Source organism: Lynx rufus, unplaced genomic scaffold (assembly GCF_022079265.1).
Source record: "Lynx rufus isolate CCGP_SWC_20201006 ecotype Redwood Valley unplaced genomic scaffold, mLynRuf1.p SCAF_16, whole genome shotgun sequence".
NCBI classification, from domain to species: domain Eukaryota; kingdom Metazoa; phylum Chordata; class Mammalia; order Carnivora; family Felidae; genus Lynx; species Lynx rufus.
In genome coordinates, this window is record NW_025814830.1 from 22,657,948 (window position 1) to 22,684,301 (window position 26,354).

General features: G+C 40.1%; 1 protein-coding gene and 1 long non-coding RNA gene across 3 annotated transcripts in view; one reads left to right on the forward strand and one right to left on the reverse strand.

Annotated features, from left to right (window-relative positions):
- Positions 1–26,354, reverse strand: part of SIAH1 (siah E3 ubiquitin protein ligase 1) — a 45,351-nt gene that overhangs the window by 5,416 nt on the left and 13,581 nt on the right. Inside the window, exon 1 of one of the 2 annotated variants that reach the window (XM_047078363.1) lies at positions 25,952–26,215. The exons of the other annotated variant lie outside the window; for it this stretch is intronic. The gene's annotated coding sequence lies outside the window, so the exon portion shown is untranslated. Of the gene's footprint in view, positions 1–25,951; positions 26,216–26,354 lie in introns of those variants that run through there. 2 annotated transcript variants of the gene reach the window in all.
- On the forward strand, positions 12–20,429 carry LOC124511298 (uncharacterized). Its single transcript, XR_006961858.1, has 4 exons — positions 12–97; positions 6,124–6,220; positions 15,627–15,842; positions 19,568–20,429. It is a non-coding gene; the product is annotated as an uncharacterized LOC124511298 (long non-coding RNA).

Genomic DNA, 26,354 nt, shown 5'->3' on the forward strand with positions numbered 1-26,354 from the left:
CCTTTCCTCCAGAAGCAAATACGATTTGTAACAGAGGCTCCTCCTGGACACCTTCTGTTCCTAACCATGTCCGATGTCAAGTTTTCAAGAAGCGAAGGTAAGTGCCCTGCTCTGTAACACTCCATTCACTCTTCAGAAGCACAGGCTACCGCAGCAGCCGAGAAATGAAGCCTCTCCCGTCCCAACAGGAATCGACCACACCTCCAATGCGAGCTCAAATTCGCCTGTGTTTCCAAAAATGGGCGCCATCACCGAGCCGTCTTCTACTGGGCCCTAAACTGTCGGTCCTGGAAGTTTGTCCTCCCCTGATTCATTAGCTAACCAGCTCCGGGGAAGGACAGGGCCTTAGGATGCGAGGAGGCTGGAGCAAGCGTGCTCTTGGAGCCAGCTCTGGAGTCACTGCAGGGTCCGGCCCGCGGGGAGATCCACACGGAGCCCGGGGCTGGGGCCTGCCCACTGCTGGGAAAGCCTGCTCCAGTCCACAGTGCCAACGGGCCTCAGGCTCGCAGCGCCCAGCCGCAGCTAGCGTGGGGCGGGGCTGGTGGGGCGGGGCGGACGCGGTGGGTACGCCCACAAGCTCCGCCCTCCCAGCGCAGGACTTCTCCGGGACTGCTCTAGGGCACTGCACTGTGCAACTCAGACCCAGCCCTGGACCCCCAAAGACAATGTGCACACCTCAGCATATTTCCACCAGCTTACATTTAGGCGGAAACATGCCTTTTTGTAGAACAAAACAGATACTAACAATTTGGTATGATTTCAAACTAAGACCTACAGAGAGTATTTGGGAAATATATGGCCACCACGGTGGCTGGTTAACCGTGAACACTTAAGTGTTTATAGAATGAAAGCACTCTCCTCTCTTCATTAACTATTTACCAGATGTCAACTACCATATTTCCTCAATTTCTAACTCACTTCACTTCTACCCCTGGTGGCATCATACTTTAAAACACCCTCTCTCCCTTTGAAAAAACTACAGTGAGAGTAGTAAACACACATAACCATATTAAATTCCTTCTTCAACCTCCAAACGGAGATTATATTCTCTTCCCACTCTGGGAAAGCATCTTAAATGGCCTCATTAAACAGAGAAGCTTGTTTTGTTTTTAAAGAAGCATTACCCGTGCCCCAATAAAGTCCTGGGCCTCAGATTTGCACTGCGTCAGGTAGTACACTCAGGGGTTTAACCTGTCATTACATCATGCTTATAGGGCAGCCTTTAAACACGGCAGGAGCTGGTAGTGGGAAGAGAACCCTGTGCAGTAAATTGTAGCTTACCCACTTTCCACATCAAATTTTAATTCTAATCACTTCCCCACCCTATTAATAGTACATTCGATCACTTCAAACTTATTTTAACATTAAGCTACACAAAACATCATTAGGAATAGAAAGATCACTGAAAATAGATACAGTCTGTTTGCTAACAAATATAAATTACTATTACTTACATTTTTATTTTCTGATACATATTCATTCTAGATAGGTCTCAGGTTTCTAGGGAAGGAAGCTTCAAATGTTTTAGGCAGAGCAACTCTTTCCAAACCCAAATATAAAAAAACAAGTCAAAGGGAAGGACTGATTCCTCAAGAAAAAAAAAAAAAAAAAAATCATTTTTTCCCAAACTTCCAAGGATCTGTACAGAGCCTTACAGCACCATCTGAAAACCATTAATCTACAGACAAACCACTCAACAAGTTGAGTCAGGACAATAAAAGAGGAAGCATTCTGGAGTCATCTACACACACTTGGGATTCAAACCTAGTCTTAACCACCTGCTCAGCTGTAAAACTGGGACAGTATTTCCAGCCTCACATAGCTTTTGTCTGGACTAAGGGAGATGGGTATTTATGTATATCATAGATGGTACACAGTCCAAAATATGTAAGTATTCACCTGACACCTCCCAAAGTTTCTTGCCTCGCCTGAGTTCATCAACAAGAAACCTAGAAAGTGTGGGTTCCAAAAGATACGTTTACTTTGTAAAGGTGATCAACCATGTCTGCCAAAGATCAACTACAATTTAATTTTTAGCACAATAAACCTTAATAGAATTGCTCGACCAGGTAGAATATTTACACTGGTTTTACAGAGCTGAAAATTTCACAAAAACTACATTACACTAAGACAAACCCACAGAATACAAAGTTAAAAAGTTACAAAATTTAGCAAGAGTGACCTATTACCTACACTTTCTTTTGTTTTTAATTTTTAATTTACATCCAAGTTAGTTAGCATATAGTGCAATAATGATTTCAGGAGTAGATTCCAGTGATTCATCCCCTGTATTACCTATACTTTCTAAAGCCTACATCTCAAGCCCAGTTTGGTATAAAGTTTAAATAAATTTTAATCCACATCGAAATATTTTATAATCAGCCTTTAATGCTATCTCAGTAATTTCAGAGCATTTAACCATTACTTTGTCACATTAACATACTATAAAAAGTAGATGGATGTAAACTTTTTTTTAAGTTTACTTATTTCAGAGAAAGAGAAAGAGAGAGAGAGAGAGAGAGAGAGAGAACGAGAACGTGTGCACACAAGTGGGGGAGGGGCAGAGAGAAAATCCCAAGCAGGCTCTGCATCATCAGTGCAGAGCCCAATCCATGTGGGGCTCAAACTCAGGAACTGCAAGATCATGACCTGAGCCCAAGTGGGGCACTTTACTGACTGAGCTACCCAGGCTCCCCTGGATTTAAACTTTTATTATCAACTTCATGCGGGAACCTTAGTTTCCTTTTATCAAGGGCTGATGAACAATTTCTCTGATTAGTCATACCTCATGCTTAGTAATTAATATATAACAACCTTTTGCAGTTTACAAAATGTTACTACAGCAGGCAAATAATGCCCCTCTCAACTATGTCTGCATCCTAACACTTGTGGAAATGTTGTTACAGCAGTAACAGGAAGCTAATACAGTTACTTTTTTCAAAGGAAACATTTAAAATGGAGAAATGTAGTCACACAGGGAAAAATGACTAGTGTATTATTGTAAAGCAAGTTTCAAACACAACATACATGGGAGGTACCGGCTGGGTCATGATATGGATGTGTGATTTTTGGCATTTTTTTCTTCAGAGGGGGCAATAAATAAACCGCTTTATCAAGATTAGCCTGATTGGGAGTGGTGAAGTGAAAACAATTGTCAAAATAAGTAGAATTTGCATTCTTAATTTAGTAAAAAAGACAGGATGCAAATATCACCATACCTCTTTTACTTCTCCAAAAACTATTCCTAGAACTGATATAATTAATAATAAATATAATAATACTCACTGTAAAAATTAAGTACAGGTTCAGATTATGTATTTGCTCTGTTAGGAATCAATGAGTTAAATAAAACTCTTCCATTAAAACATTTAAGTGTTTTCCTCCTTTCTTTATAATTACAACTCCTTTTTGAAAAAGAGGTACTTTCTATATTTTGACACTGCAAAGGGTATATGCAGAAAATGTTATGTTAAAAATCATTTTTTAAGATTTACTTCTCACATATTGACAAAATTAAACTTAACACAAGTCTCCTTAAAAACTTAACAGCTTAAAATGCCAAAAATTAAAAAAAAAATTCAAACACTGTTATAAAACAATGATGCTAAGAAAAAAATTAAACAACCTATTTTAATTTCCAAAACTGTAGCAAAGTAATAAGAGGAACTTAAATTGTATGTATTTTCCTAAAAGCTCTATTTTCCTGAAGATAACTCTGAAAACTCTGTTGCTACAGAAGAAGAGTTATTTATATGTCTAGTAAGACTGGTGATTTGAAATGGGGAAAGCCCAGGACAAAGACCTGGTAAAAGGCTGCTGGAAAAACAGAAAGTCTGAACAAAGGTGATACAGCCCAATAAATGGAGAGGAAAGTGCAAACCCTAATTCAAATGTGTAAAGCAAAGTACACATTTGTCTTTTTACACATCTGTCTTTTTACTGCTGAAATCACTCTATTTTGAGACTTCCACCCCAGTAAAAAGCATCACATACTGAATCAGAACCCATTAGGCACTGTGCTAGATACTGAAATGCAGTAAAAGAAGACATGCAAAGTGGGAGTGAGATGTTTAAGCAGAAAAGCAGTTGACAGAAGAGCTCAGGGTGCAGATGAGGAGGATTAACATACAATGTCATCTAAAGTCTCAGAGATGAGGAGCCTGCCTAAAACAAGACAAATGCCAAGATTTAAAGATTGAAGGGTTCCTTAAAGAGAGGCAGTGGCCCTTAGCCTGCAGCAGTTCTCAAACTTTATTGTGCCCACTAATCATCTAGGGATCTTATTAAAATGCAGGTTCTGATTCAGAATCAGAATTATGCCAAGGCTGGGCCTGAGACTCTAAATTTTTAACCGTAGGTGTGGCCAATTGCTGGCTGAGGCTAACATGAGTAGCAAAAGCCTAAAAGAACTGAGGAGGAAAGGGCAGTAACTCAGAAGTCAAGGGAAGGTACAGACTTAAGAAGAAGATCTATTGATACATGTACAAATATTAGAATAAATTATGCTTTATTATATACTTATAGGGAGCTTGTACTATTTCTGTAATCAGAAAAAAAAATAAAGGTAATAAGCACACATGCTTAAACATTCAAGAACTCATGGAATATAGCACCCATGAACCTTTGTTACTTTATTTAAAATAAGCAATGAATCAAAATAAGCAATTTAGAAATGGTGATCTTTTAAAAGGATTAAAGTTAGTTAATGACTCCATTTAAACATGGAAATAAGCCCACCAACCATAGGCATTAGAATTACAAATTAGAATGCAAACAGTATAAACTTTGGCAAAGTGCAATTACATAAACAATAAAAAATCTACAGTGAGAAGTAGTAAAAATAATGGCACAGTCAACCATGTGGAATCTGCTGAGAGGTCAAATATGATCAGACCAAACAGGTGTTCGTGGATTGGCGATATGGAAGTTACTGGTGACCTCTGCAAAAGCAACCTTGGAAATAAGGTCGGTGTGTAAATCAGACCAAAAGAGACTGAACAGGATGCTGTGTAAATTTAAAAAGCATGGCTACAGAAAGAGGCAAGTTAAGAAGTAGCTGAAAGGTCCAGGGTAGTTATCTGCTTGGGTTTTGTTTTTGTTTTGTTTTTCTTTTTTCTTTGTTTTGAAATGGGAGGGACCAGAATATAGTGAATGCTGATATAGTGAATGATGAGTCCAGAAAAGAGGATAATCCCAAGAAATGGAACAATAAAGTTTTTGGTGACGAGGGATTCAAAACTCAAGACAGAGTGACTAGACTTCGTTAGAAGAAATACTTTCTCCATGGTAAGAACAGAGAAGATAGAAGATGTCTAGTTCAGGAAGTTGAAAGTTAAGAAAGTTTCAATCTGAGAGTTTCCATTTTCTCAACAAGGTCTCTGCATCCTCTTTTAGTGGGAGCGTGGGGGAGGTCACAGTACAACCATGTCTTCACTGCAGAAAGTTCTGTCGGACACCTGGTTCTACATCCTAATTCTATTTTACTAGCAATTATATTTTCATTTTATATCAAACCTACAATTTATTAACATCAAGAATGAAAGTACTAACATCTTGCAAAACAAGGGAAGCCTGCTTTTAACAGGCTAACAGTAAAACTTCCCCTTTCCCACCTGCCAAGGTAAAGATTGTATGAAACTTCAAAACTGTGTCAAAATAATCATTTAAACCTAACTGCAACAATTCTGGTTTCATTTCTCACAATTACATCACAAAACAAATACCCATCCTTGGGAATTAAGGACTGTGCTTGTGATGTGCACCAGGTGACACATGGAAGTTTTGAATCACTATCCTGTACATCTGAAATATAACACTGCATGTTAACTAACTGGAATTAAAATAAAAACTTTAAAAAAAAAAGGCAAATGCCTATCTTTTTTCCCCCTGAATCCTTAATTATGGTTCATTTTTTGATACAGCCACCACACCTCAAGAAAGTTTGCAGAAACCGCCTCAGGGCCTGGCAATCTGAAGCTCTTACAGAAACTGCACAAGTTTACCATTCTTGTCACACACCTGTTTCCCCTAAGAACTATAAAAATTCTTAAATTCTGCTCACAGTCTTATGACATATAATGATGTAGATGAAAAATTTATGTCATTTTTCTTATTCCTTTGCAGGTAACATGTCCCCCGACAAGTGGCTCTGGTCTCTGAAAGAAATTATCACCAAAACATCTAAATATGTGCCATCAGCACTTGCTGAACAAAACGCTAGGTGAGTCTTCAATCCAAATGCTCAAATCTTTCACCTTTGTGGACTTCTAATTATTCTTTAATCCGTTCCATCTACTCGGTTCTTTTCTGCACCTAATTCTGATACTGACTCTCTCTGCTGGATCTATCTTCTAATCACATATTTTTTCCCCTCATAATTCCAATCTTTGTTTTTGCACTGCATTCCAAAAGAACTCATTAAGTTCTAATTCATGAATTTGATTTTGCTAAAATTACCTTATGTCTTGGGTGCCTGGGTGGCTCAGTCAGTTAAGCATCTGACTTCATTCAACTCAGGTCATGATTTCACAGTTAGTAAGTTCGAGCCCCATATCGGGCTCTGTGCTGACAGCTGGGAACCTGGAGCCTGCTTTAGATTTTGTGTCTCCCTTTCTCTCTCTGCTCCTCCCCTGCTCACACTCTGTCTCTCTCAGAAAATAAACATTAATTTTTTAAATAAATAAATAAATAAATAAATAAATAAATAAATAAAATTACTTATGTCTTGATATGGTAAAGCATTTTCCAACAAGGGAACAGAGATTTTGATGGCAGGAATAGCTGTTTCCATGTCCTTTCCCTAAAGTTGGAATGGATACATAAATCTGGATTATACTGCTCTTGTACTTCCTTAACCCCTCTACAGTTTTCATTTTTAATTTTCATGCCTCTCACTGGAGCTTGCCAGTCTCAGTGGAGCCCTAGGGTCAGCAAGCTAAATAAGGAAAAGTAGAGACTTTCTTCCATTTTCTTTCAAACAGCTGCCCCAAACATTTATTAAACACCTAGTATGTTCCAGGTATTGTCCTCAAAGGTTTACATACAACCGTGACTTAACCATTTCAATGAACTTCCAAATTAAGCATCTATCCCCTACCTCAAGAATAAGAAAATAAATTTACAAATTAAAGGTTTCAGATCATAGAATTAATTAGTAAATGATGGAAGTTGGAGCTTATCTGATCAGGGAAGATTTAGAAGGGATGGGGGAGGGAGACAAATGGCAACCAAACCAGAAAATTTTAAACTTGGAAGAAATTTAACCAACTCTCAATTTCAGAAAAGAAGAATTATAAAGAAATAACGTGCTTAATGTCACGTAACTTAGGTCAATTTTCTAAGCTAGGCTGTATAATTTCCTCAATCCTTTTAAAGCAAATATGCTTTAGACATTTTATAATTCAACTTGAAAAATTAATCTTTAAGTCTAATAACATTCAATATAAAAATATATATACTTAATTAAACTATCTTTTCCTTTGCCTCCCAATGCAAAAGGGATCCCTAATTACCAAGGGGAGATCAAAAAAGAGAGATGAGGGGCACCCAGGTAGCTCAGGTCAGCTAAGCATCAAACTCTTGATTTGAGCCCAACATTGAGCTCTGCACTGACAGTCCAGACAGAGCCTGATTGGTATTCTCTCTCTCCCCTCTCTCCGTTCCTCCCTTGCTTGTGCTCTCTCTCAAAATAAATAAATTAAACTTGGAGGAGAAGGAGGAGGCAGGAGGTGGAGGAAAAGGAGAAGAGATGATACCTAATCAAGTCCTGAACAAGTAACCAGTTAACTAAAGTCAGCTCTTTAAGGCACCTTTCCTGATCGATTTATCTAAAGGCCAAATGACCCTTCACATTGTCTTCACAGTATCTATTTCCATTTGAAATTCCAACTACTGGGTGCCTGGGTGGCTCAGTCAATTAAGCATCTGACTCTTGATTTCGACAGTTTGTGGGTTGGAGCCATGCTGAAAGCATGGAGCCAACTTGGGGTTCTCTCTCTCCCTTTCTCTGCCCCTCCTCTGCCCACACACACACATGTGCTCTCTCAAAATAAACTTTAAAACAGTGTGAAAAAAATGAAATTCTAACTACTTATGGTCTATTCTCTCCCCTATTCTCTCCCAACTACACCACCAACTTTTTACTCACAACTGTAATTCTCAAGGTTTTTGGTATCAGGAACACTTTATATCAATGGTTGGCAAACTACAACTGCAAGCCAGTTGCCAGTTTTTGTAAGCAGTTTTACTGGACCATAGTCACACCCTTTCATTTACATATTGCCAATAATTGCTTTAGAATCGAAAGCAGTTAGCTGACCCTGTGACTTCTAAGCCCTTTAAGCCTACCTGCCCATTTAAAAAAAAAAAAACTTAGTCTTCATTGCTTTTAAAAAATTATTACTTAGTACTTTCAGTACTTTTTAAAAATTATTAAGGCCCCCAAAAGAGCTTTTCGTCTATGTGGTTTATACGTATGATATTTACATATTTCTAATATATTATTATATTAGAATATATTATTCCACTATATTAGAAATTCAATCCAATAAATTTTTAAGTATTTCTTTATTTTAATATCATTATAAATTACACATAAAAATCCATTACACGTTAAATGTTTATGAAAAATATTTTCATAGGGAGAATGTCTATGTTTCACATTTTTGCACTTCTTAATGTCTGATGCAATAAAATGCAATTGGATATTCATTATCTCCTTCTGCATTTAATCTGTTAAGATGCCACATGCCACGTACCCTCTGGGAAACTCCACTGTACTCTCATGTCTCATTATTGTGAAAAAAAAGTTTTGACCCTGAAAGGACCATGAGAACTGCCAGGATCCCTGAACCATTCACTTTTGGTTCAGAACTTCTGCACTGAGAAACTGCATGAGAATAGACCTTGTTTGTTTTTGTTCACGCTCATGTCTCCAGCACCTAGGACAGTACCAAGCCCAGACTAGATAATTTAAATATTTCTTGAAGGAATGACTAAATCAAGTAAAACAGCATGAAGGATTCCAAGGAGAAGGAATGGCATATGTATACAACCAGAATTCACTTATCCCTGGTGTCCCTACAAGTAGAATGCATTTACTTAAATGAATTCACAAAGAGAATTCACACCTGAGATTAAAAATTCACTTTAAAATAAGTGTGCTGATCTGTGCTGATCTTTGACAAAGGAGCAAAGGCAATGGAGAAAAGATAGATTTTTCAACAAATGATGCTAGAACAATTCAATATCCACACACCAAAATATGAATCTAGACACAGATTCCACACCCTTCACAAAAATTAGCTCAAAATGGATCACTGACCTTTAAATGTAAACTCCTAGAAAGGGAGAAAATCTAGATGACCTTGGGTTTAGCAAAGACTTTTCAAGAACAACACCAAACACATGAACTTGATTAAAATTTAAAATTTCTGCTCTGCAAAAGGCACTGTCAAGAGAATGAGAAAATATTTGTAAAAGATTTATCTGATAAAGGACTGTTACCCAAAATACACAAAGAACTCTTGAAACTCAACAATAAACAACCCCAACCAATAACAACCCCAACTAAAAACGGGCCAAATACCTTAAGAGACACCTAACCAAAGATATACAGATGGCAAATGGGCATATGAAAAGGCGCTCCACATCACCGGTCATCAGGGAAATGCAAATCAGAACAAGATGATACCACTACACATCTAGAACAGCCAAAATGCAGAACACCAACACCGCCAAATGCTGGTGGGCATATGGAGCAACAGGAACTCTCATTCACTGCTGGTGGAAATGCAACTATAAAAGGCACTTTGGAGGTTTCTTACAAAACTAAACATACTCTTACCATAAGATTCAGCAATCCTGTGGCTTACTATTTACCCAAAGGAGTTGACAGGGTGTTTATAGCAGCTTTATTCATAAATGCCAAAATCTGCAATCAACCAAGATGTTGTCCTCTGGTAGGTGAATGGATAAAGTGGTACAACCAGACAGTGAATATTATTTAGTGCTAAAAAGAACTGAGCTATCAAGCCATGAAAAGACATGGAAGAACCTTCAATGCATCCTACCAAGTGAAAGAAGCCAATCTGAAAAGGCTACATGCTGTATGATTCCAATTATACAACATTCTGGAAAAGGCAAAACTATGGAGTCAGTAAAAAGATCAGCTTGGAGGAGGGATGAATGAGTGGGTGGAGCAGAGAGGATTTTTAGGGCAAAGAAACTGTTCTTCTGTACACTACAGTGGTGAATACACAGCACTCAGTATACATCTGTCAAAACTCCTAATACAGAACACCAAGACTGAACCATGGACTTTGGGTGATAATGATGTGCCAATGTAGGTAGATCATATTGTAACAAATATACCATTCTGGTGGTGGATGTTGATAATGGGGAAGGATATCACTGGGGCTGGGTGAATATGGGAAATCTCTGTACCTGCTATTCAGTTTTGCTACTGAATCTAAAACTGCCCTAAAGAAATAAAGCCTACTTTAAAAAAGAAACACTGTATGAAATAATTTTATCATTATAAACAGAGTCTAAAAAAGAAAAAAGAAATGGATGTACTTCCATACCACTTCTCTAACTTTTCAAAATGTTTATGTTCATAACATCAGAGTTCCATAAACCCATCAATTCCTAGACAGTAACCTCAATTCTTAGTAATGCCCTAATGATAACATACCTCAAGAAGGTTGCCTATGTATAGTGAAAAGAACCATGACTTTGATTGGAATCAGAAGCTCAAACCTGAACTCCTACTTTAGCTCTTACTAATTATTTTGACATTGAGCAAAATTACAATATTCTGGGTCTCAAATTTCTCATTTGTACAATGATAAAACCAACAATAACAGATTTTTGGACATTAACAGATTAAATACACGGTAATGTTTGATAAATTATTAACAATACAACCACTGGTCATGTTTATAGAGTCATACCATGAACCCTGCAATTAATCACTAAATAAAAAACACCTGGATTATACAGGATTTTGCTGGAAACTGTTGTTTCAAACTACTGTGTTCATTTTCATAACCTCAATTTGGGATGGTATCTGAAATCTGATAAAGATTACAGAGTTTGCTGTGAACAAAGCTGCATAAACTGGGCACCTATCAACTTTTCAGGCACTGTGTCAGCTTCATACACACCATTTATTTAAGCTTCATAACGTAGGTTATAACTTCATACTGTAGATGAGGAAACTGAAGATCAAAAAAAAAATAAGAATAAGCACAGAACCACATTGTCTGCTTTGTCCCTAAATCTCATTTCTTTCAAATAACCCTCAAAACTGGAAAACCTCGTACTGGGACAGAATATTTAATTTAGCATCCAACACACCTTTTCAATATTTACAAAATTGGCCAAAAAATTAAAATTTCCCTAAGTTATTTAAACCTTTAGCCCTAACAAGTAGTTGCTTTTGTAATTTTTTTGTATCAAAGTGGTAGAATCTGATAATCTGAGTTTGTCATTAACAAGTAGATATTAAATCCAAGTATCAAGAAGTGAGGCAAGAGCACAAAAATATGAGTAAGCAGAAAGAGAGTCAAAAGAGGGTCAAACAGGCTTTCTCAACATTTTTATTTCATACCACATATTGCTAACAAAATTTTTCGTAACACACCTGAACTTATCAAAACTGTATCAGTCATGATTACAACACAATCACTACTGTAATACAACCAAACCCTACAGCATCCAGAAAAAACTGTCCAATATTCACTTAGTTGTGTCCAAGTTTGACTACAACTGTTGTTTACTACCATGATTATGTTTTATATTCTTTCAGGATGTAAAACTATCACACATTCCAATAGATGTTTCCTCTTTTGCTCTGTCTTGGCATTAAGCTATGTTAGCCAGTTCTACACTAGAACATACAACCCATTCAACTCCACATTCCACCTGACAAATGTGGTAGGGTAACCGCCCTCCGCCCCCCCCGCCCCCCGCGCGCACACACACACACACACACACACACACACACTGGCCAAAAATTTTAAAGCAGATCAAAATTGGCAGTAATCTATAAAGAGTTGGTGATATTGAGCTAAACACAAAACTATACACTGCTTGGGAGACAGAAGATATTAAAGAAATGAGGCAAAATCATAATTACAGAGTCTTAACATGACATATGATAGGTAGCTCTTTACTAGTAAAAGAGGAGAAAAACAATGGAATTTATGGGAAAGAAATGCCATATCAAAAAATTCATGGAGCCTTTTCAAATTAAATCATATTTCACTGAAATTGTTATAATTTGTTATCTTCATAAGCATTGTACTTGAAACTCCAACCAAATAATTTGTTATTTCACATAAGGATATAATACATGAATTAACATACTCAAATTTTCCTCAAACTTAAAAAATAAAATAAATTTTCTCAAGGGGCGCCCGGGTGGCTCAGTCAGTTAAGCGTCTGACTCTTGGTTGCGGCTCAGGACATGATATCACAGTTTGTGAGTTCAAGCCCCATATGGGGCTGGGCATTGACAGCAGGGAGCCTGCTTATGATCCTCTCCCTCTCTCTCTGCCCCTCCCCTGCTCGCTCTTTCTCTCAAAATAAACAAACTTAGAAAAAATTTCCTCAACCTAAGATTCTATTCTTGGAAGAGTGGGAGATCTACATTTCTCTACAAAAATTGAATGTTTTATTTTCCTGTTTTTAATAATCTACAAAGCAGTAGTAGCACATTCCAAATCATCTGACTCCATATGGTAGCCAAATAATTGAATGCTCCCATTCACATTTATGGTCACGCTGGCTCCAAGTCGGTACTACAATACTCTAATAATGACAGGCTAAAGACAAAAGCAGAAGGGAACCTCAAATGCAATTGATGCATTTCTGTGAAGCAAAGCCCAGTGGCATCATGGTTTTTCCCTGAAGCATTTATATGCTGGTAAGAAAATGCAAAACATGGTGACCACACCATGCAGGTCAATCTTGGTATGTTTAACTCAAAAAGAACCTACAGCATAACCATAGTCAATTCTATAAGCCATTTTGTTTCAAGATTTCAATTTAGCAGACAGGACCCAATGCTTTAGTAAAATGAGTATAATTTGAATTTCACTGGTTTTGCAGTTTTGTTTGTATTTAATTTGCAAGTTTTCATCTGTCACCAGCATCTGACAGAACTGATCAATCACTGGCTCCTGCCTGATAAACTCTGTTCACTGACCCTGCACACACAGTTTTCCTAGCTCACCAGCAACTCAGCTGCCTTTACTGATTCCTGCTCTTCTCCCCAAACTCTTCTAATTGGGAGTTGTCCATGGTCCACTGTTCCTGGCTTTGCTGATCTCATTCAGTCTTGCAGTCTTCAAATTCCACCAACATTCCTAGGACTTAAAAATGTGTATGCCCAGCCCAGACTAAAAAAGCAAACAAAAAACCCCTCCAGATTTCTCTTAAACCCAAGATTTGTACATCCAACTGCTTCCTAGATATCCCTGGGGGCAGGGGTGGGGAAAGTGCTGAACAGAACTGAACTCCCTATCTTCCAAACTATTCCACCCACCACCTTCCCCTCCCTTGATGGCAACTCCAACCTTCCAGTTACTCAGTTCAAAAGCCTTGAAGTCATCCTTGATTCTTTTTTTCATGCTATATACCTAAAACCACCAGGGGGCACCTGGGTGGCTCAGTTAAGCATCTGACTTCAGCTGGCGTCATGATCTTGTGGTTTGTGAGTTTGAGCCCTGCATCAGGCTCCCTGCTGTCAGCAGAGTCTGCTTCAGATCCTCTGTCTCCCTCTCTCTCTGCCTCTCCCCCACTCAACTTCTTTCCCTCTCTTTTTCTCTCAAAATAAACTTAAAAAATAAAAATAAAACCACCAGGAAATCTTAGTGTATCTTCTTTAAAAATATATCCGGAATCCAGCCACTCCTCACCACCTCTACCACTACCATATCATATATTCCAAGCAACCATTATCACTCATCTGAATTACCACAATATCCTTCTAAACAGTCTCCCCACTCCCATCCTTGTCTCCCACACCCATCCCAGTATGTTCTAAGCATAGCAACCAGAAAAATCCTGTTAAAATTTATATCAGGTTATGTCACTCCTCTGCTCACTACCCTCCCCATTGGCAACCCTTATCCAAGTAACAGAAAAATCTTGAACAGCCTGTAAGGCCCTAAATAATATGGTGATCACTCTTTGACTCCATCTCCCACTTCTTTCGCCCTCACTCACTGCACTAGCCTCCTGGTTCCATAAAACTAAGCTGTTCCTTGGGGCCTCCGCTTTAACATACTTTCCTCCTAGATGTACATAATAATGGATTCTTTCACCTCCTTCTTATTTTTGCTTGTTTGCTATCTTCTCAATGAGGCCTACCTTGTCCTCTCTATTGCAAACAGTGATCAGCACTCTGCCCACTGACCCTCCACTATGCACTCCTAATCCTCACCTATTCCACCAGCCTCTTCCTCTTCTCTCCTTTTCCCTCCTCCCTTTCTACTCTATTTTTTTTCCACAGAATGTATTACCCTCTATCAGGCTATACAATTGAATTATTATGCTCATTGTAGTAGCCCCCCCGCCCAACTCTGGAAGGTAGGCTCAGTGATGTATCTCAAAACACTTAAAACAGTGCCTAGCACACAGACTCAAAAAATTATTTGTTGACTGAACAAATAAATCAGAAAGCAAAAGAACTTTGGACTTTGAGTAGTAACATCCAAAGCTGGATGCAATAGAACCATGTTTTTTATAATCCTCAAAGAGAATGATTACTGTTCTAGAATTCTATGCGCAACCAAATTATCCTAAAAGTGTTGAGGGCAGAATAATGATGCAAAGTTTCAAAACTGAACTTCCCCTGGAAATGTTCTCAGGAGGCTCCTGGAGGACAAGCCCTTCATAGATAAGGAATGAACCAAGAAAAAGGACAACATGGCTACAGTTAAGTAAGACTTAACCCAGAAGAAAGGTACAGGGAACACAGACAAGGACAACTTTACGTTAGCGAAGAAGGCAACATGAGGCAGCAAGCAACCTGAACACTTAAGACAAGTAGTAAGGAATGTGGGGCGGTATTAGCAGTAAGCACAAAGAAAACAAAGAAAAAAGAAAAAGGACAAATATTAGCGACATATACAAATTCCAATTAAACCGTACAAGGAAAAAAGTCACAACAGCTTACTATATAGCTCAATTTGCGAATAACTCTCATAATAATAATGCAAATACAAAATTATGATGTCACTAAATTAAAGGAGTATGTAAATGGGAAGGTCTGTACATGTGACAGAGGCAGGAAGACAAGTTAAATCTACAACAGGAACTGAATAGATAACGCCTAAAATTGAAATCTGGATTTAACAATAGAAGCATGTTACGGGTACCTGGGTGGCTCTGTCGGTTAAGCGGCCGCCTTTAGCTCAGGTCATGATCTCACGGTTGGGGAGTCTGAGCCCCACATTGGGCTCTGTGCTGACAGCTTGGGGCCTGGAGCCTGCTTCAGATTCTGTGTCTCCCTCTCTCTCTGCCCCTCCCCTGCTCATGTCTCTCTCAAAAATAAACATTAAAAAAATAAATCAAAAATAAAACACAAAGCTAATGGAATATTTTATTTTGAATTATAGGTGCATGTAAAAGTCTAGAAAAAAGGAAAAAGAAGTTCAAAGACTTGATATAAGAAATGTCACAAATTGCATGTGTTACTTAAGAAAGGACAGAAATTTATTTTCAAAGATTTGACTCCAAGTATTGGCAAAGATGTCAGGAAAGAGACTTAACTACACTGTTGGAAATGTCCACCGTGGAAGCTTCTAATAAGATCTGACAGCTTGTTTCAAAATGTAAGTGTATACTCTTCACCCAGAAATTTCTTCCAAGTTCCTCTTCTAATTTACATGTTGGCAAAGGTGTATGTATCTGGATGCCTATAGCAATCCTGTTTGTAACAGCAAATAAACTGAAAATTCAAGCCCTATCTTAAGAGAGTGACTAAAATATAGTCCACACAACAGAACACTATGCTGCCTTGTTTTTAAGAAGATGGACTCATCTAGTAATATAAGAATCAACCTGTTTAAATGAGTGGGTTAAAAAAAAAAAAGTCACATAGCATAATCCTATTTATGTTACAAGAAGTAAATATATACACTTACAAGGCTGTTGTCTCTACGCATGTATTTCCATGTAACGAGACAGAAAAGAAACTGGAGGGGCATCCAAACTGCAAAATGTGGCTTAAAGACTTAAAGTGAGGGAGGAGAGAAGACAGGCAAGTCAAGTTTAGAACCAGAAACCAGAGATCAGACATGGGACCACCGAACTATAGGTACACAAAATATCAAAAACTGCAGGGTACAGACTATAAGCACAAACATCATCATTTGGAATTACACAGTTCAAACATGTAGTTACTGACAAGTGGTAATCATTCAAGAAAATATCTACAAGGATTTACATCAGATCAAAGAAATTAACTTTAAAATATCTCCTGCTGACTTAAAAAAGCCAAAATGTCTAATACGGGATTATGAATGATCATAGGGAAGATTAGGGTTGCATTTCTGTATATATTCCTCAAATTAAAGCACATATATTATTTTGGTAATAAAAAGGGAAATTTTAGTGCATATTTTGTGTCCCCACACTTACCTGCTAAGAAATTGCTGGTGACTTCATATATAAATTGAAACAATGAGAGGGGCACCTGGGTGGCTCAATCAGTTAAGCACCCAACTCTTGATTTCAGCTCAGGTCACGATCTCACAGTTTCATGAGTTTGAGCCCTGGTTGGGCTCTGCGCTGGCAGCGAGGAGCCTGCTTGAGATTCTCTCTCTGCCTCTCTCTCTGCCCCTCGCCCACTCGCACTCCCTCTGTCTCTCTCAAAACTAACTTAAAAAAAAAGTTTAAAAAAAAATTGAAACACTAAGAAACCAAGAGCTAATTCTGTCTACCTGCCTTGATGGCTTTTTTTCTTTGATTTCTTTCTTTCTTAAAACGACTCAAATATATGGGTACTAACAGGGAAAAAATTTTTGAAACAGCCCATTCACATAAAAATCCACATATTTCAGGGGTGCCAGGTAAAGCATCTGACTTTGGATTTCGGCTCAGGTCATGATCTCACAGTTTGTGAGATCAAGCCACGGAGCTGGGCTCTGTGCTGACAGCTCAGACTCTCTCTCCCTCTCTTTCTGTCCCTCCCCTGCATGAGCACACACGTGCACACACTCTCTAAGTATTTTTTTAAAAATCCACATATTTCATATACATATATACATATTTTAGTTTATAGTTATAAAAATTTACCATTTTAAAATTATAAGACAAAATAACATGTTCGATCATCTCTCCTAAAAAAACCAAAAGAATACAGTCTGCAGAAATTAATTCACAACTATATAAACATCTGAAGCTGTCCCTGACAAAGGGTCCTTGACACACACACACACACACACACACACACACACACACACAAAGCCTGAGCTTTAACCAAACTCAAAAGAGCAAAAGGTAAAACGCAAAGAAGAAAAAAGCAAGTTTTGAACAATGAGATTATTCAACTTATTTAAACCAACTACTAAAGCAATCTTTCCAAGGCAGAGTGTTTGCAAAGAAGCCAATGTACATTAAATTTCACTGTATCAACCATCACTAGCTACACTTGTCAACATGACAATAATAAATAACTATAACAAGGACAGTATAATGCTTCCTATAAAATTCAAGACTGGCATTAAATTCCTCTAACTTTTTAAGAAAATACTTCTCACTGCCAATATCTACTTCAAAAATACAGATTAGTTGTCCAAAGGTTTTCCCTCCAACCTTCTCTTTCTAGTTCCTCCCATGTGCTCCCCACAACCTCTGTAATTAAAAACAAAACCCACAAATAAGTTCAATGCCACTGGGCAAGCTCAGACCTAATGAAAGGTCTTCATCAATATCATTCTGCTCATTGTGGCTCAAGCTTAAGGAATAAATTGAACCAAAACAGACTATTTTATCTGTATTATTCAGCCTAGAGTCCCTGAAGATTTTAAAAAGTACTTTTTGGGGTGGCACCTGGGTTACGCATCTGACTTCAGCTCACGTCATGATGTCACGCTTTGTGAGTTCAAGCCCTGCATCAGGCTCTGTGCTGACAGCTCAAAGCCTGGAGCCTGCTTTGGATTCTGTGTCTCCCTCTCTCTCTGCCCCTCCTCTGCTCATACTCTATCAAAAACAAATAAACATTAAGAAAAAAAAAAGGTACTTAAAAAAAAGTAAAAGTAATTGGGACACATGAGAGCTGGTCCCAACAGGGTGCTCTCTTTGTGAAAATGCATCAAGCTATAGGTATAGTTTGAGCACTTTGCTTTATCTATTTATGCTATACTTCAACAAAAAAGTTTACATTTAGAAACCAAAATACTGGGGCGCCTGGGTAGCTCAGTTGGTTAAGCACTGACTTCAGCTCAGGTCATGATCTCACAGTTCATGAACGCAAGCCTCATGTCAGGCTCTGTGCTGACAGCTCGGAGCCTGGAACCTGATTTGGATTCTGTGTCACCCTCTCTCTCTGCCCCTCCTCCGCTCATGCTGTCTGTCTCTCTCTCTCAAAAAAATAAACATTTAAAAAAATTAAAAAAGAAACAAAAATACTATTGCTCTAGATAGTCTCCTAAAATCTACTGAAACAGCATCAGGCATTCTCACTAGCTAATAGATCACAGCATCTCTCCTCTCTTTCCCTCTGCTCAGTTTCTCAATATGTCTTTCTCTATTACACCTTTAACCTACCACCATCCGGTATTCACTAACTACAAATACTCTCAACTGATGGCTTCACCCATGTTTCCTTCAGAAAATACCAGAGAAGCCATCAAATACTGATTTACCACCTCCTTCCCTCACATTAGAATAAAGTGACCCTGCACTTGGGTCTGTCCTCTCACCTACTCAAGACTTCACACCCTTTCTATTATCCCTTCACCTACTCAGACTTCACACCCTTTCTATTATCCCTTCCTCTTACATCAATTCCTCCCTCTTTTGCTACCAGACCATCCCCCTAACACCTAAACATGCTCTAATATTTCCCATCTGGCTTCTGTAAGACCACATCCCCGATATCCCTTCCACCGCACCGAATCATTCTAGATGTCTCATAGAGAACCTCAAATCCAACGTTATCACAACTTTGAATTTTATTGCTATCCTTCTGTCCCATTCCCCTCCTTTAGTCTTTCCCATATTGGTAAACAGCACCATGTTCCACACAGCAGCTCAAGCCAGAAACCACCTAATTCCTTCCTTCCCTCACCTCTCACATCTAATCCATCAACAAATCCTGTTAATTCTGTCTCCCAAATATATCTCAAATCCATCCACTTCTCTTCATCTTCACTGCCATCACCTTAATCCAGGTCATAAAGAAAGAGCCTGTCTGACCAATCAATTCTCCAAACAACAGCTAAAGCTATCTTAACAGTTAGAAGTGAATTATACTACTCCTTTACTTAAATCCTTCTGATGGCTTCTCAGTACCCCTAAAATAAAACTCACATTCCTTGCTTTGACTCTGCAGGATCTGATCCCTGGCCATCTCTCCCCATCATCCGTTTGCTCCAGGAACACTCTTTTCCCTCAACTTCTAGAACAGCAAGTACATGCTCATTCCAGCATCTGGGCCTTTACCTCTGCTTCTCCTTCATTCTGAGAGGTTCTCCCTTCCCTCATTCAAAGAGCTAGCTTGTACCATAGCTTAAATGTCACCACTTTTGACAGCAGGTGTCCCTCCTACCGCCATTATTTTTTACTTCAGCACTTTTAACTCCTTTATAGTACAGATGGACCCCAACTTACAATGGTTTCCCTTATGATTTTTCACTTTATGATGGTGCAAAAGCGATATGCTATACTTTGAATTTTGAATTGTGATCTTTTCCCAGGCTATCAATGTGCAGTATGATACCCTCTCATGATGCTAAGCAGCAGCAGCAAGCCATAGCACCCAGTCAGCAGGCAAGTGGGAGGATAAACAATCAATACACCTATAACTACTGTTTTTCACTTTCAGTACAGTATTCAATAAACTACATGAAATATTCAACACCTTATTATAAAATAAGCTTTGTGTTAGATGATTTTGCCCAACAGTAGGCTAATGTAAGGGTTCTCAGCATGTTCAAGGTAGGCTAGGCTAAACTATGATGTTCAGTAGATTAGCTGTATTAAATGTGTTTTCAACTTAACAACAATTTCAATTTGCAAACAGTTTATCAGGACATAACCCCATAGTAAGTGGAGGAAGATCTTTACATATCACAATCTGTAATTCTGTTTATTCCCTCACTAGAATGTAAATGGTAATATTTAGAGAAATTAAGTAACTTACTCAAAAACTTTTTTTTTTTTAAATTATTTAGGGGCGCCTGGGTGGCGCAGTCGGTTAAGCGTCCAACTTCAGCCAGGTCACGATCTCGCGGTCAGTGGGTTCGAGCCCCGCGTCAGGCTCTGGGCTGATGGCTCAGAGCCTGGAGCCTGTTTCCGATTCTGTGTCTCCCTCTCTCTCTGCCCCTCCCTCGTTCATGCTCTGTGTCTCTCTGTCCCAAAAATAAATAAATGTTGAAGAAAAAAAAAAATTCTTTAAAAAATTATTTAAGCACTTTCTATGGATAGGCAATGTGCTTTTAAGGTACAAAAGTAGGCAGTGTCCCTGCTCTCATGGAGGTTAGAGTCACAAACACAACTAGTAAGTGATAGAGTCAAGAGACATATCCAGGTCTGATTCTTCAGAGCCCTATCTCCTTAACCCTTCAACTATACTGCCACTCTAGCACTAGGATATCTGGGATGGGGGAAGCAGCAATGTGCTTAATTGGCTGTTCACATGCTAATGAAAACTAAGGCTTGGAGAGTTTAAATCATCTGTCCAAAGCTGCACAGGTAGACATTTGAGAGATTAAGTACAATCATCAGCTAAGGCACAGAGCTTTAAAGTACAGAAAGCGTTCAAGAAACAAAAAGAATCCAGCTTGACCAGGTAGGGCAAGAGGAAATGTTGGAGGATATGGCTCTAGCACATTTTAAGAACAGTGTGAGGTATTAGTTTATCAGTCATGCGATAAATATTTACTGAGCACCAACTACATGCCAGAAACAATGCTAAACTCTAGACAAACAAGGGTGATGAAGACCAAGTCCTCACAGAGATTACAGTCTATTGGGGAGCAAAGTAGTACAGAACACTTACAGTTCAGAGGGATACTTGTTAGAGTGGAGCAAAGCAGAGAGTGCTATGGGAACACAAAGAAAGGACACCCAACTCAGGGTGGGAAGTCCAGGAACAGTGTCTCAGCTAAGTGATGTCTAGGCTGAGATTACACACTTCAGCAGGGAGAGAGAGAATATGGTGCACATAGGCACTTATAAGTATATAATTGCAAATGGCAGGGAAGTACCCAGAGCAAACTCAGGAAAGGCTGTGTACTGACTATCATCCATCAAGGAATTCTGGACTTTATACTGAAGTTCTTGTAAGTCACCTACATTAGAAAGCTCTCTTAAACTACAATAGGAAGAACTGAAGGGAACAGGCAAAGACCAAATGCAGACAGACCACGTGCAAGGTAGAAGACTTGAATGCAAATGTGAAAATGAGTGAGAGAAGCAATGCCATATTTGAGATAACCAGATGGCAGAAAAGTCAGGACCTTAAGACTAACCGAATATAGGGGGTAAGAGCCCTGGACAGTTGGAAATAATAAAGGTTTTACTTTTCGACATGTAAATTTTAAGTATACCTTGGTACATAAAAGTGGAAAATGACCTGAAGGGAAAGACACTGTCAAGAGAATAGGAAGAAAAACCGCAGATTAGGAGAAAATATTTGTAAAAGATTTATCTGATAAAGGACTGTTACCCAAAATACACAAAGAACTCTTGAAACTCAACAATAAACAACCCCAACCAATAACAACCCCAACTAAAAACGGGCCAAATACCTTAAGAGACACCTAACCAAAGATATACAGATGGCAAATGGGCATATGAAAAGGCGCTCCACATCACCGGTCATCAGGGAAATGCAAATCAGAACAAGATGATACCACTACACATCTAGAACAGCCAAAATGCAGAACACCAACACCGCCAAATGCTGGTGGGCATATGGAGCAACAGGAACTCTCATTCACTGCTGGTGGAAATGCAACTATAAAAGGCACTTTGGAGGTTTCTTACAAAACTAAACATACTCTTACCATAAGATTCAGCAATCCTGTGGCTTACTATTTACCCAAAGGAGTTGACAGGGTGTTTATAGCAGCTTTATTCATAAATGCCAAAATCTGCAATCAACCAAGATGTTGTCCTCTGGTAGGTGAATGGATAAAGTGGTACAACCAGACAGTGAATATTATTTAGTGCTAAAAAGAACTGAGCTATCAAGCCATGAAAAGACATGGAAGAACCTTCAATGCATCCTACCAAGTGAAAGAAGCCAATCTGAAAAGGCTACATGCTGTATGATTCCAATTATACAACATTCTGGAAAAGGCAAAACTATGGAGTCAGTAAAAAGATCAGCTTGGAGGAGGGATGAATGAGTGGGTGGAGCAGAGAGGATTTTTAGGGCAAAGAAACTGTTCTTCTGTACACTACAGTGGTGAATACACAGCACTCAGTATACATCTGTCAAAACTCCTAATACAGAACACCAAGACTGAACCATGGACTTTGGGTGATAATGATGTGTCAATGTAGGTAGATCATATTGTAACAAATATACCATTCTGGTGGTGGATGTTGATAATGGGGAAGGATATCACTGGGGCTGGGTGAATATGGGAAATCTCTGTACCTTCTATTCAATTTTGCTCTGAACGCAAAACTGCTCTAAAAAAAAATTCATTAAAAAAAATTACCTGCAGGCAAGAGGATAATACATGGGTTATCAGCATTATAGATAGGAGTAGGTCAGGAAACAAGTATTGAGTGTTAGGCACTGAGGAGATAGGAATACAAAACACAATTTTGCCCTTATGCATCAGGTGCTCTAATAACTATAGCCACAGCCATGGAAAACCAAATAATTTAAAGGGCATTAGAAAAAACACTATTTAAAAGAAATGATTAAGGATCATACTATTATAAAGTGAAAAAAATAACTCCAGTTGGTTTTGCGGGGAAGAAGGGAGGCAGGGTGGGATGGGAAGTCTGAGGCTTTCATATATTATTTGTAAGGTGTTGTATATCAAAAATATTCAGAATTTACACATTTACAACATGTGTACAGAAATTCCATAATCATAACCAAAAGTCCGTAACATCTCTTTAAGCAAAAAAAGAAAAACCTCCAATCTTTTGGAAACTGAATAAATCAAAGCTTTAAAACACAATTTAAGGGGTCACTTTGCAGGGTTATGTAAGACTTGTTTTCAGAACACCGTATATACTGAAAATAAAATCCTAGTCTTCACATTATGTCACTGCTGTCTTGGCTAAATATTTCCTTTGTAATATCAATTAACTTTAGCCTAATTATAATATAATTACAGAAATTAAAGAATATTGCTCTACATCAGGTTTGTAAGAGCTTCCCAAAGCTCAGAATGAACAAAGTGAATTAAGTTTGTTTCTGAATTTGTAGTTTGTGTACTACTTATCCTGAAAAGTTCAACATTATTAATTATACTGTACTTCAGTTTGAAATATTAATAAATGTTACTAAATTATGCTGAAAAGATCCCAACAGGGGGCCCCTGAACCAATTCTATAATATACCTAAGAAAAGATTTTGGCTAAACTAACTTTAGGGTTGCCACTTAACCATTCCAAATCACAAGTTTCTGTAATTTCCAGAATGAAAAATTACACAATTTGTATAATCCACTTTTAAGTCTCAAAACGTACTTATCATAAAGTTCTTCTAACAGCTACCAATATTCTCTCCTCCACAATTTGAACCAATATTTCCCTGATAAAATTACCAGACCATTACATTTTTAAAAAAATTTTTTTAAATCTTTATTTATTTTTGAGAGAGACAGAGAGTGAGCAGGGGAGGGGCAGAGAGAGAGGGAGACACTGAATCTGAAGCAGGCTGAGCTGTTGGCACAGAGCCCGACACGGGGCTGGAACTCATGAACCTTGAGATCATGACCTGAGCCGAAGTCGGACACTTAACTGAGCCACCCAGGCGCCCCCAGACCATTACATTTATAACCATACTACCCTTTGCTCTTCCCTTATGTCTAAAAGGGGTGGTAACACCATAGACACCTAACATTCAAAAGGATTCGTTATTCCACTCTTCCAAGTTAGTTAACACAAGCCCTTGGAAGTGAACTGATCCATAAATGTGAAAGTGCTAAAAGGAAACCTCACTTAAGCACTTTTTTTTTTTTTTATAATTCCAGACCACACAAGACCTATCCAAATTCCTTACTATATAAATTTCCAAATGCCACTATCTCAGAGTGCCTGTCAATTTACTATCTAAACCTCTGTTCATTTTGGTTAACTAAAAAAAGGCAGTAAAATAAAAACCAAAGCACTAACAACGTACAATGTGAGCTCACATATTTTGGTCTGTGTACTTCCAACATATCCATCATGCCAAAATGAACTCATTAATTATTAAAGAACAAGAGCCCAAGCAGCAAACATTTATTAACCACTAACCCCACTGCTCTAAGCCCTTCACCTATTATCATCTTATCAACTCTCCCAACAATCCTACTGGACGTACGTACTGTCATAACACCCATTTTGCAGATAAGGAAAATCAAGCACAGAGAGGTTAAGCATCTTGCCCAAGGTCACAAACGGGTGGGACAGGATGGAACCAAAGCTGGCAGTACGACTTCAGAGTCTGTGCTCCCAACATTCAACTGCTTTAAAGAGTTAACAATTTACCCTTGACAGCCGCTTATCTGGAAATGGTAAATGTTCAACTGCTAGAACAGGCAGTCTGATCGCTGCCCTATATCCAGACTCACGGCTTCTGTGACTTTGACAAATCAGCTACACAATCTGATTTTCTGAACACACAAACTGGGACTTCTCTGGATGTCAGAGCAAACAAATTCTGAATCTTTCCAGGAATGGAGAAAAGAAAAACCTACGCAACACTGTGGCCCAGGTTTCCCACATTCCTAAGTTATAATCTCAGAGACTCAAGAAAGGCCCCCAAACTACCCGAAAAATGAAGCCTAGGAAAACCAAGGTTTACAATAAAAACTAGGGCTTCCCTGGCAAGCCGTTCACGCGATCTCCTCTCTAAAGACATAAACAAGGGAGGAGGCTGCATTCTTCCCACCGCACAATGAAGGCTCAGGCCGGGAGCGGGAGCAAGAACGCAGCGCCATTGGGGACGGCCGCTCCCGGGGTCGCGGGCAGGCAGAGGAGGCCAAGGACGGCCAAGTCGCCCCGGCCGGCCCCCGGGCCCAGAGCGGCACCGGGAGGGGCCGGAGCGAAGGGCCGGCCACTGCCCGCACTCAGCTGACCTCCGCCATGTTGGCCGCACACCCCGGGACCCTTGACAACAAAGGCCGGCACCGGGGCGCGGGGAGCGCCCGGCGCCTCCCCCCACCAGGCCCGCCTCCCGGGAGCAGGGGGGCCGGGCCGGGCGGCCAGGAGGCCCTTCCCCGCCCTCGCCCGACCGCGCGGGGCCGACCCCCACCGCGGGCCTGCCGGGCCCGGGGCGCCGGGGGCGGGGGCGAGCCGGCTCGCGACGGCGGGCTGGGCCGAGCAGAGGAGGGGAGGGGCGGGGGGCGGCGCTCGGCCGAGCGGCCGGGCTCTGGCCGAGACAAAGGCGCCCGGCGCCAGGGGCTACCCGCGCCCCCGCCCGAGTGGCGCGACCCGGCCCCGCCGCCCTTCCCGCCCGCCGCCATTACCGGGCCTGGGAGTCCTCCTCCCGGAGAGCCCCTCGCGGCCGGCTCCTCCCTCCAGGCCGGGCCCCACTTACCTGTGGGCGGAGAGCGCGCCTCGGACCCCGGTCCTGGCTCAAACGCGCTCCGTCGCTGCTGCGAACTCCCGCCACCGCGGGCAGTGCCACCGCCTCTTCCCCGTGCCGGCACCGACGGGACACCCTGGGCCGCCGCCGCCGCTCGAGAGCGCGCCCCGCAACGGCTGTCCCGGCTCCCCCCTGGCCGCCGCCGCCGCCGCCGTCGTTTCGCGCGTCCTCGAGCCCGCCGCGCGCCCCCGCTAAATACCACACACTGCGGCGGCCGCCATGAGGAGGCGCGGCCCCGCGCGCCGGCAGCCCGGAGGGGGCGGGGCTTCCCGCGGGCGCGCAGGCGCAGAGGCACTCGTCCGGCCGGCGGCGAGCTGCGTGGGCATCGTGGTGCGGGTCTCCGAGGGTGGCGGTT